The sequence below is a fragment of the Arachis hypogaea genome, chromosome 1 (assembly GCF_003086295.3).
Source record: "Arachis hypogaea cultivar Tifrunner chromosome 1, arahy.Tifrunner.gnm2.J5K5, whole genome shotgun sequence".
NCBI classification, from domain to species: Eukaryota; Viridiplantae; Streptophyta; class Magnoliopsida; order Fabales; family Fabaceae; genus Arachis; species Arachis hypogaea.
In genome coordinates, this window is record NC_092036.1 from 15159424 (window position 1) to 15171858 (window position 12435).

At 38.4% G+C, this 12435-nt stretch overlaps 1 non-coding gene across 1 annotated transcript; it reads right to left on the bottom strand.

The window, feature by feature from the left end:
* Positions 1-11934: 11934 nt before the first annotated feature.
* LOC112712777 (small nucleolar RNA R71) lies at positions 11935-12042 on the bottom strand. The gene has a single exon (XR_003157901.1). It is a non-coding gene; the product is annotated as a small nucleolar RNA R71 (small nucleolar RNA).
* Between the last annotated feature and the right edge of the window lie 393 nt (positions 12043-12435).

Consider the following 12435-nt stretch of genomic DNA (forward strand, 5'->3'; position numbering starts at 1 on the left):
AGCTATTACAAAATAAATTGTTCAGAAAGAACTATAGATCGGACCGCCAAAAACCAGGAAAAGAAATTAAGAGGGAGGCTGTTGTTCGCCAGAGTTTGTGTTAGAAATTTCTTTAGGCTAAGCCAAGGAGGTAGGGGGAGTTTCTTCAACGTGGCCTGGGGAGAAGGAGGGTTCCTCGTCCATCCGAGTTGAAAAGCTTTGCAAAGCTTCCTGACAGAGGATTAATGTCGGTTGATGCCTAGGCATCTTAGGCTAGTTTCACAAGCCTTTTTCATTAGTTTTTACTTGGTTTTCATGCATTTCTTAGGCAATAAGCAAGTATTTGGATGAATAATATATGCATGCCTTGATTCAATCAAACATTGTTAATTACAAGCATTTTCATGAGATTTATGCAAGAATTACTTGATGCAATGAATAGTGTATTATCTTGTGATTATGGCAAGGCTTTGAGGCATTTGTTTGGTTGATGATAGGTAAGAAGAAGCAAAGCAAAGGCAAAGAAGAAGAAGAAGCTATAGCATTAGTGGCCAAAGTTAGCCCACTAACGCTATGGTCAATGTTGCAAAGGAGGAGAAGCAACATTGGTGGGCAAAGTTGGCTCATCAACTATGCCCATCAACGCTGGCTCAAGGAAAAAGGAAGCAATGTTGGTGGCCAAAGCAGGCTCACCAACGTTGCTACAAATGTTGCCAAGAAAAGAAGCAACGTTGCCAAGAAAGGAAGCAACGTTGGTGGCCAAAGCTGGCCTACCAATGTTGCTACACAAAATATGGTACCAACATTAGTGTGCTAACATTACTTCAAGTTAGCACACTAACGTCTTCGACAAATTCTCAAATTGGAAACTGGAAGAATTGCCTTGTGTGCGTACGCATAAGAAGAAAATTTGTTTGTGTGCGCACGCACACGTGGAATGTTAACACACTAACACTATGCACTAACGCCAGTACTAACGCTAGCATTGAAAATTTTGGCTAGTGTGCGTACGCACAGGGACGCACAAGAAAAAAATTGGCCAGTGTGCGCACGCACAAAGCAGTGTGCGTACGCACACCAAGAAGACCGTTAGTGGGTACATTAGTGTGTTAACGCCAGTGCCAACGTTCATTTCCAGGGGCACTCATGCAACGTTAGGACACTAACTTCAGTGTTAACTTCAAGAGCTACTCCAAGCTTACTTCAACCAAGGCCAAAAGCCCACATCTAAGTACTTGAAGACCCATTTGAAGATGAGAAGAATAGCATATATATGAAGAGTTTTGAACTTGAAAAGTAGGCTGAAGGATTAGAGACTCCAGAGCTCTCTCGTAACCTGCAGGATTAGAGACTCTAGAGAGCATAGTTTAGGATTTCTTAGTTGTACCCATTTTACATTCTGCAACTTTCTTCTTCATTTTAGTTTGTATTGAGCTTAGTTTATTTTTATGCCATTTCAATTTCATACACTTCTTCTTTTCTGCAATTTTACATTTGAGTTTATATTGAGTTTAGTTTATTTTCATGCAATTTAAATTTCTTGCACCTATTCTTAGAGCAATGATTGACTAAACCCCAATCATTAGGGGGAAGAGCTCTATTGTAATTCTAATGAATGAATGAAATTCTTCTTCTTCTCAATCCTCTTGTTGTAGCTAAAAGATAACTTCTATGCTTATTTTGATCTATTCACTCTGGAAGGGGATTTAGATCCATTGAATTTCTATGGGAGCCTCGGAAGGGGAATCATAGAAATTAGATTGAAGCTCTATCTCTCACAACTCTTTTGATCAACACCATTCGGGAGGAATTGAGATCTTGAGAATTTGTGTGGCTCATGGATAAGAGAGATGCACTTAACCTCTTCTCATGACGATTAGATCAAGGAATTGGCAAATTGATTGTGATTAGAGAAATTGGGTTGCCAATGAATCGGGACTCAATTAATTCCAATTCGCCATAGATCTACTTCATATGATTGAGATTAAAGTTTAGACCCATTGATTCATGATGAATTATGATATCTCTAATCCCTAATGAATCTTTCTCTTTGTTAATCTTCACTTGCTTACTTTGAGTTTCCATTAATTGCTTTGATTTACTGCTTTCTTTAATTCTCAGCACTCAAATCCCTTTTACATTTCATGCAATTTACTTTTTATTGCCATTTACATTTTTGCCTTAACTTCTGTGTCATTTAAATTTCAGCTCATTTAAGTTTCTTGCTATTTACGTTTCAGTTCTTTAGTTTCCTGCTATTTACATTTCCATAATTTACATCTTGCTATTTACTTTCAGCACTTTAATTTCTTGCAATTTACATTCTGCTAGTTCAAATTTCAGTAAAACCTTTCAATATTTGCTTGATTAGACACATCACCTTCCTAAAATTGCTCAATCCATCAATTCATGTGGGATCGACCTCACTCTTGTGAGTTATTACTTGATGATTTGGTATACTTGCTGAAGGGGATTTGCTGCTCTGCAAATTCCCGGTCATCAAGTTTTTGGCACCATTGCCGGGGATTGATTTAGATTGACAATGATTAAGTAGGTGATAGTCTAGATTAAGCATTTTTCTTTTGTTTTCTTTTAAGCATACTAATTGTTTGACACTTTGTGTCACCTAACCCTCTAACCACACTCTAGCAATAGAGTGTCCATTTTTCAACTTGTTTTGCTTGTGTTTGTTTATGCCAGGAGGAAGAGAAATGGGATCAACTTCCTTTGATTCTGAGCGAGAGAGAACCTTCTTGAGACTAAGAAGAGAAACAAGAGGGAAGGGAGTAGGAAATGAAGAGGAATTAGAAGAAAACCACATCATGGAAGATGACATGCACAACCCCACCATTGAGGTTGCCAACAACATTGGTCAACCTGCTAGAAGGGTGTTGGCCTCCTACACCATCCCTAATCCCAGACATTATGGAAGCAGCATCCTCACCCCAAATGTTCATGCAAATGACTTCGAATTGAAGTCTCAATTCATCACTTTGGTGCAGAACAATTACTCTTATGGAGGAGGCCCTCTTGAAGACCCCAACCAACACTTGTCAGTTTTTCTGAGGATATATGAAATAGTCAAGACGAATGGGGTTCATCCTGATGTTTACAAGTTGCTTCTATTCCCATTCTCCTTGAGGGACAATACATCTCAATGGTTGGAAACCTTTCCTAAGGAGAGCATCAACAATTGGGATATCTCGGTAAGCAAATTCTTAGCCAAGTTCTATCCACCTCAGAGAATCATCAAGCTAAAAACAAAGGTGCAAACTTTCACACAAATGGAGGGAGAGTCACTCTATGAGGTATGGGAAAGATACAAAGCCTTGATAAGGAGGTGCCCACCAGATATGTTCAGTGAGTGGGTGAGACTTCAAAACTTTTATGAAGGTCTTTCTCTAAAGGCAAGAAAAGCATTAGACTACTCCTCGGGAGGTTCACTCCAGATGATAAAAACTCCTCAAGAAGCACAAGACCTCATTGATATGGTGGCCAATAATCAATATTTTTACTCTTCTGAGAGGCACCACAACACAACTCCAAAGAGGGGAGTGATGGAACTTGAAGGAGTAAATGCAATCCTAGCTCAGAACAAACAGATGCACCAACAAATTCAGCAACAAATAGAGATGATGGCCAAGAGAATTGATGGACTACAACTTGCTGCAGTGAGCACACAAGGCCAATCTCAAGTCTCACATAGATATAATCAATCTGGAGAAGGCTTTGAGGCATTCAACTATGAGCAACAAGGCCCTGAGCAAGTGCAATACATGAACAACACCTCAAGTTTGTTCCAACATGACTTCCATGGTGATGCATACAATCCATCTTGGAGGAATCACCCTAACTTGAGGTGGGGTGACAACCAGAATCAAGGACAAAGAAAGTTCAATTCTAACAACTTCTACAACACAAACAATCACAACCACCCCTACTAACAATAACCAATACATAAAACCATAAAACACATACCTCCAACCTCATAACACTTCACAAGTTTCCCAGAACAACTTTTCCACACCACCATTTAACTCAAAAAACACCTTTTCCAATGTCTCAAATAACTTCCATCAGCAACCATCACATCCCATGCAACCACAGCCACATCCAGACTCTCAAAGGATCTCTAACTTAGAGATTTTGATGGAGAAACTCATCAAAACTCAAGAGATGGCAAGACAATATCAAGAAACAGAAAGGAAAGATCAAGCCCTGATGGTGGACGAAATTGTGATCACTATTTTGTGCCTTTTGGTATCATTGTAAAATTATGGAATTTAAGAAATTGGCATGAGTGGACACAATTCCGTTCAACTAACCAGCAAGTGTACTGGGTCGTCCAAGTAATACCTTACGTGAGTAAGGGTCGAATCCACAGAGATTATTGGTTTGAAGCAATCAATGCTTATTTTATTAATCTTAGTCAGGAGGCTAAAGAAGTTATTTGGATTTATTTGTAAAAAGCCAAACTACAAATTTCATAAAATTGTAAGTTAAAATAATAGAGTTACTTGATTTTCAGTACTGGGGAATATGTTGGAGTTTTGGAGATGCTTTGTCCTCTGACTTCAACTCTTCCTTGAAATCCTCTTCTCACACGCAGGTTCCTTCCATGGCAAGCTCTATGTAGGGTGTCACCGTTGTCAATGGCTACTTCCCATCCTCGCAGTGAAAACTATGCACGCACTCTGTCACAGTACGGCTAATCACCGGTTGGTTCCCGCTCCTACTGGAATAGAATCACTCTTTTGCGTCTGTCACTAACGCCCAGCAGGTTAAAGTTTGAAGCACGTCACAATCATTCAATCCCGGAATCCTACTCGGAATACCACAGACAAGGTTTAGACTTTCCGGATTCTCATGAATGCCGCCATCAATCCGGCTTATACCACGAAGATTCTGTTGGGGAATCTAAGAGATATTCATTCAATCTGATGTAGAACGGAGGTGGTTGTCAGGCACACGTTCATAGGTTGAGGAAGGTGATGAGTGTCACGGATCATCACCTTCTCCACAATTAAGCGCGAATAAACATCTTAGATAAGAACAAGCGTGTTTGAATGGAAAACAAAGGAATTGTATTAAATCATCGAGACGCTGCAGAGCTCCTCACCCCCAACAATGGAGTTTAGAGACTCATGCCGTCACAAAGTATGTAATTCAGATCTGAAAATATCATGAGGTACAAGAGATGTCTGTAAAAGTTGTTTAAATAGTAAACTAATAACCTAGGGTTACAGAAAATGAATAAACTAAGATAATTGGTGCAGAAATCCACTTCTGGGGCCCACTTGGTGTGTGCTGGGGCTGAGACTAAAGCTTTCCACGTGCAGAGGCCTTTCTTGGCGTCAAACTTCATGTTATGACGTGTTTTGGGCGTTCAACTCCGGATAATGACGTTTTTCTGGCGTTTAACTCCAGACAGCAGCATGAACTTGGCGTTTAACGCCAAGTTACGTCGTCTATCCTCGCGCAAAGTATGGACTATTATATATTGCTGGAAAGCCCTGGATGTCTACTTTCCAACGCCGTTGAGAGCGCGTCAATTGGACTCCTGTAGCTCCAGAAAATCCATTTCGAGTGCAGGGAGGTCAGGATCCAACAGCATCAGCAGTCCTTTTTCAGCCTAAGTCAGATTTTTGCTCAGCTCCCTCAATTTCAGCCAGAAAACACCTGAAATCACAGAAAAACACACAAACTCATAGTAAAGTCCAGAAATATGATTTTTGCCTAAAAACTAATAATATTCTACTAAAAACTAACTGAAACATGCTAAAATCTACATGAAATTACCCCCAAAAAGCGTATAAAATATCCGCTCATCACCTGACAAGCAAAAACTAAGAGGCATCAATAAGAAATCTTGAAAGGCACATGGGCCAAATGGCTAAACAAATCACAGAGATAGGTGAGAAGAGAGCAAACGCTTTCTTTGGTGACAAAGAAGACAACCCGAGGGACAAATAAAAATCTATAAAATGGAAGGAGTACAAAGCAATGACATTGAGAAATGGGAAGACTATGGGAAAAGAAGCCACTATTCAAGAAGAACATGACAGAGAAGCTCCAAAAGAAGAGATGGAGGAGAGAAGTGAAGAGGATCAGAAAACCAAAGATTCACAAATCTCAAAGGAAGACAAGAATATCCTTGAACCACAACCACAAGAGAAGAAGGAAGAGGTCAAGCCATATGTCCCCAAACTTCCATATCCTCAAAGGTTCAAGGAAGGGAACAAGGAGAATCAATACTCGAAATTCCTGGAAATATTCAAGACACTTCGCATCAATATCCTTTTCATAGAAGCATTGGAATAGATGCCATTATATGCCAAGTTTATGAAGAAAGTATTGACAAAGAAAAGGCCCTTGAAGGAAGGACAAATTATTGAGATGACAATGGAGTGTAGTACTATGCTCCAAAGAGAATTACCAGTGAAAAAAATGATCCTGGAAGTTTTCTTATCCTTGCACCATAGGGAACATAACAATTGAGAAATCATTTTGTTACCTTGGTACAAGCATAAACTTGAGGCCTCTTTCTCTCATGAGAAAACTCCAAATTCTTGAACTGAAATCCACTCGGATAGCTCTCCAAATGGCTGACAAATCCATTAAGCAAGCACTTGGAGTTGTGGAGAATATGCTGGTAAGAGTAAGAAAATTTTTTCTTCCAGCTGACTTTGTCATCCTAGACATGGAGGAGAACTCTAACACTCCCATCATTTTGGGAAGGCCCTTCTTAGCTATGGGCAGAGCATTAATAGATGTCGAAAAAGGAGAATTGTTGTTAAGAGTGCATGATGAGCACCTAGCATTTCATGTCTTCAAGACCCTGCATGAGCCCACTCAAGAAGAGGAATGCATCAAGGTTAAAGCCAAAGATCATAGCTTAAAGGAGGCATTCAATGAGTTAACTCCAAAGCATCTAAACCCATGCTTGAAAGAAGTAGAAATGGTGCAACAGGCCAAAGAAGTCAAGGAGGAACTACAACCAAAACCCCCAGATGACACCCTCAACAAGAGCTTTCCAGATATTGAGCCACCAAAGCATGAATCATCTCTCGAAAAGGAGAAGAATCCCAAAAAGAAGGTGCCAAGAGGTTGGAGAAACAAAAAGATCCCCACTGAAGGCTTTTAACCAGGGGATAAAGTGATGTTAGTCTACCAACCAATGAAAGTGTCTCTACACTTGTCTGGGTACTATACTGTGAGTCGGATCCTTTCACTTGAACACATAGAGATCATGAAATAGGATACCAGAAGAAAGTTCACAATGAGAGGAGAAAATTTGAGGCACTATGATTTTCAGCCTCTATAATCAAAGGACAAGACGTCAAGCTAGTGACGTTAAAAAAGTGCTTGTTGGGAGGCAACCCAACCAGAGGTAACTCTCTCTTCTTAAGTTGCTTCAATAAAAGAGTTAAGTAGATTTATCTGTATTGCAAAGAGCTAAGTTTGGTGTTGCACATCAAAACAATTCAAGGGTGAATGTGTGATGCTATGTTTGGTGTTCCACCATATTTCACTAAAACACATTGAAACCCTCCAAATAGCATGACCAGTCATCAACTCCAAACAATCAGAGAAACTACTTAACAATTGTTTACTTTCTAGTTCATAATTTGTTTTCTTAATAAAAGCATCTGAGGTTTCCTGCATGTATTCAATCTATTGCATATAGAAGTAGACAAGGAACTAAGTTTGGTGTTCACACACCAAGTTTAGAAAATCACAAGCATACACGCATGCTAACCATCTCTCAAGTGCTTGGGGAGCAAGCAACTTTCAATATCTTTGCAGGAAGTCATTCAATCTCTTGGAGGAAATATGCACCATCATCCAAAAAGATAAAGAAGGATATAAAAGCTAAAGATGGTGATGATGAGAAAGAAACAAGTGGACACCAAGAGGTTGTATTGTTACTTGATTGTCTCTAGCTTAAATATGTTAATTGAAAGTGCAATTGTGCCCGTATTGATCAGTGTCTTTTTAATCATTATTCATTTGCATTAGGTTGATCTTTATGCTGATTTAGCTTGCTAGTCTAAGTGCTTATGGCATGTCATCTTGCTTGAGTTGTATGCTTTGTTCCCTTATGCTTGAATAAAAGAGAATGTTGAGAAACAGAGAAAGAGTAAAAGGTCCATTGTGGTAGAAGATAGAATAAGGTTACGTGGTAGTATGTGCTTGTTCATTAGTTAATTAATGAATAAGGCTAGAGGTTAGCATGACTTTGAGATATGCACTTGAGTTACATTCTACGAGACTTGACAAATGAAAGAGGTCCATAATAAAAGAAAGAAAATGCAAGAGAAAGAAACAAAAAGAAATAATCAAAAGGGCTGGGCACCAATGGCTTGAGATTTTGGATATATGACTGTGATGCTTGATGAGCGGATAATTTATACGCTTTTTGGCATTGTTTTTAGGTAATTTTTAGTAGGATCTAGCTACTTTTTGGGATGTTTTTATTAGTTTTTATGAAAAATTCATATTTCTGGACTTTATTATGAGTTTGTGTATTTTTCTGTGATTTCAGGAATTTTCTGGCTGAAATTGAGGAACTTGAGCACAAATCTAATTCAGAGGCTGAAAAAGGACTGCAGATGCTATTAGATTCTGACCTCTCTGCACTCGAAGTGGATTTTATGGAGCTACAGAACTCCAAATGGCGCGCTCTCAATTGCATTGTAAAGTAGACATCAAGAGCTTTCCAGAAATATATAATAGTCTATACTTTGCTCGAGTTTTGACTATACAAACTGGCATTCAAACACCCCTTCTCTACCCTATTCTGAAGTCAAAACGCTAGAGCTGGCATAAAAGTTAGAGTTAAAACGCCCAAACTGGCACCAAAGCTGGTGTTTAACTCCAAGAGAAGTCTCTACATGTGTAAAGCTCAATGCTCAGCCCAAGCACACACCAAGTGGGCCCGGAAGTGGATTTCTGCATCATTTACCTATTTCTGTAAACCCTAGTAGCTAATTTTCTTATAAATGTGACCTCTTACTATTGTATTTTCATCTTGGAATCTTTTGATCATCTTTTGATCTCTTGATCATGTTTTGGGGGGCTGGCCATTCGGCCATGCCTAGACCTTGTTCTTGTGTATTTTCAACGGTGGAGTTTCTACACACCATAGATTAAGGTGTGGAGCTCTGTTGTTCCTCGAGTATTAATACAATTACTACTATTTTCTATTCAATTCAAGCTTATTATTCTTGTTCTAAGATATTCACTCGCACTTCAACCTGATGAATGTGATGATCTGTGACACTCATCATCATTCTCACCTATGAACGCGTGACTGACAACTACTTCCATTCTACTTAAGATTGAGTGTGTATCTCTTAGCCTCCATTTCGAAAGATCAGAGTCTTCGTGGTATAAGCTAGAATTATTGGCAGTCATTTTTGAGATCTGGAAAGTCTAAACCTTGTCTGCGGTATTCCGAGTAGGATCTGGGAAGGGATGACTGTGACGAGTTTCAAACTCGCGAGTGTTGGGCATAGTGACAGATGCAAATGGATCACTGGATTCTATTCCAACATGATCGAGAACCGACAGATGATTAGCCATGCGGTGACAGCGCATTTGGACCATTTTCACTGAGAGGACGGGAGGTAGCCATTGACGCCGGTGAAACCCGAACATACAGCTTGCCATGGAAAGGAGTAAGAAGGATTAGATGAAGGCAGTAGGAAAGCAGAGATTCAAGAGGGATGAAGCATCTCTATACGCTTATCTGAAATTTCCACCAATGATTTGCATAAGTATCTCTATCTTTATCTTTATGTTTTATTTATCTTTTAATTATGAAAACTCCATAACCCATTTGAATCTGCCTGACTGAGATTTATAAGGTGACCATAGCTTGCTTCAAGCCGACAATCTCTGTGGGATCGACCCTTACTCACATAAGGTATTACTTGGACGACCCAGTGTACTTGCTGGTTAGTTGTGCGAAGTTGTGACAAAGAAGTGAGATTACAATTGTGCAACCAAGTTGTTGGCGCCATTGTGTATCATAATTTCATGCACCAAGTTTTTGGCGCCGTTGTTGGGGATTGTTCGAGTTTGGATAACTGACGGTTCATCTTGTTGCTCAGATTAGGTAGTTTTATTTTATTTTTTTTTTTGCTTTCTATTTCTTATTTTTGAAAAAAATACAAAAAAAATTCATCAAATCATAAAAACCCAAAAATATTTGATGATTCTTGTTTGAATCCAGTGCCAAATTTTAAGTTTAGTGTTAATTGCATGATTTTAATTGTCTTGCAATTTTCGAAAAACATGCATATTGTTCTTGATTATCTTCAAGTTGTTCTTGATGAATTGCCTTGTTTGATCTTCATGATTTATTGAATTGCACTGCATGATGTTCTACATATGCATTCCTGCATTCATATGGCCCAAATATGAGAAAGTTCTAAGTTTGGTGTCCTCCATATTTTCTTTCATTGAGAAAACTAAGTTCTTAATGTTCATCTTGATCTTCAAGATTGTTCTTGGTGTTCATCGTGACGTTCATAATGTTCTTGCATATATCTTGTGTTTTGATCCAAGAATCATATGTTTTGACTCATTTTGCTGTTTTTCAAAATTGAAAACATCTCTCTTGAATAAAGGATTTAGCAAAATAAAGGTCCAAGAACATAAAGCAGAGGAATTACAGAGAAAAAGATGGGCGTTCAAAACGCCCAGTGAGGAAGGAAAGCTGGCGTTTAAACGCCAGCCAGGGTACTTGGCTGGGCGTTTAAACGCCGAAACCATGCAGCAATTGGGCGTTAAACGCCCAAAACATGTAGCTCCTGGGCGTTTAATGCCAAGATGACACAAGGAGAGGAATTTTGTTTTCAAATCAAATCTTTTTCAAATCTTCATATTTTTTTCAAATCAAATCTTTTTCAAATTTTCATATTTTTTTTAAAATCAAATCTTTTTCAAATCAAATATTTTCAATCATATCTTTTTCAAAATCATATCTTTTCAAACATATCGTTCTCAAAAAAAATCAAATCTTTTTAATTTCCTTTTCAAAATAAATTTCAATCATATCTTTTCAAACATATCTTTTTCAAATCATATCTTTTTCAAAAATCAATTTCAAAATCTTTTCTAACTTCTTATCTTTTCAAAATTGATTTTTAAATCTTTTTCAACTAACTAATTGACTTTTTGTTTGTTTTACTATTTCTTATCTTTTTCAAAACCACAACCAATTTTTCAAGAATTTATTTCAAAATTTTATTCTTTTTATTTTTCGAAAATTCTTCCCCCTCTCTTATCATTTTCTTATTTGAACACTAACATTCCTCCTCCATTGTCAATTCGGACTTACTCCTTCTTTGTGTGTTCGAATTTTGCCTTACCTCCTTCTTCTATTCTTATTTTTCTCTGACACCTCAAGGAATCTCTATACTGTGACATAAATGATTCATATTTTCTTTGTTTTCTTTTCTTTCATACGAGCAGGAACAAAGATAAAGGCATACTTGTTGAAGCTAATCCTGAACCTGAAAGGACTCTGAAAAGGAAGCAGCAAAAGAAACAATTATGGCCGAACCAAACAATAATGCAAGGAAGATGCTTGGTGATTTTACTACACCAACTTCCAACTTCTATGGAAGAAGCATCTCAATCCCTACCATAGGAGCAAACAATTTTGAGCTAAAGCCTCAATTAGTTTCTCTACTATAACAGAACTGCAAGTTTCATGGACTTCCATCAGAAGACCCTTATCAGTTTTTAACTGAGTTCTTGCAGATCTGTGATACTGTTAAGACCAATGGAGTTGATCCTGAAGTCTACAAGCTCATGCTTTTCCCTTTTGCTGTAGGAGACAGAGCTAGAACATGGTTGGACTCACAACCCAGAAATAGCCTGGACTCTTAGGATAAGCTGGTCATGGCCTTCTTGTCCAAGTTCTTTCCTCCTCAAAAGCTGAGCAAGCTTAGAGTGGATGTTCAGACCTTCAGACAAAAAAATGGTGAATCCCTCTATGAAGCTTGGGAAAGATACAAGCAACTGACCAAAAAGTGTCCTTCTGACATGCTTTCAGAATAGACCATATTAGATATATTCTATGATGGTCTGTTTGAATTTTCCAAGATGTCACTGGACCACTCTGCAGGTGGATCCATTCACCTAAAGAAAACACCTGTAGAAGCTCAGGAACTTATTGAAATGGTTGCAAATAACCAGTTTATGTATACCTCTGAGAGGAATACTGTAAGTAATGGGATGCCTCAAAAGAGAGGAGTTCTTGAAATTGATACTTTGAATGCCATACTGGCTCAGAACAAAATATTGACCCAACAAGTTAATATGATCTCTCAGAGTCTGAATGGATTGCAAAATGCATCCAACAGTGCTAAAGAAGCATCTTCTGAAGAAGAAGCTTTTGACCCTGAGAACCCTGCAATGGCAGAGGTGAATTACATGGGTGAA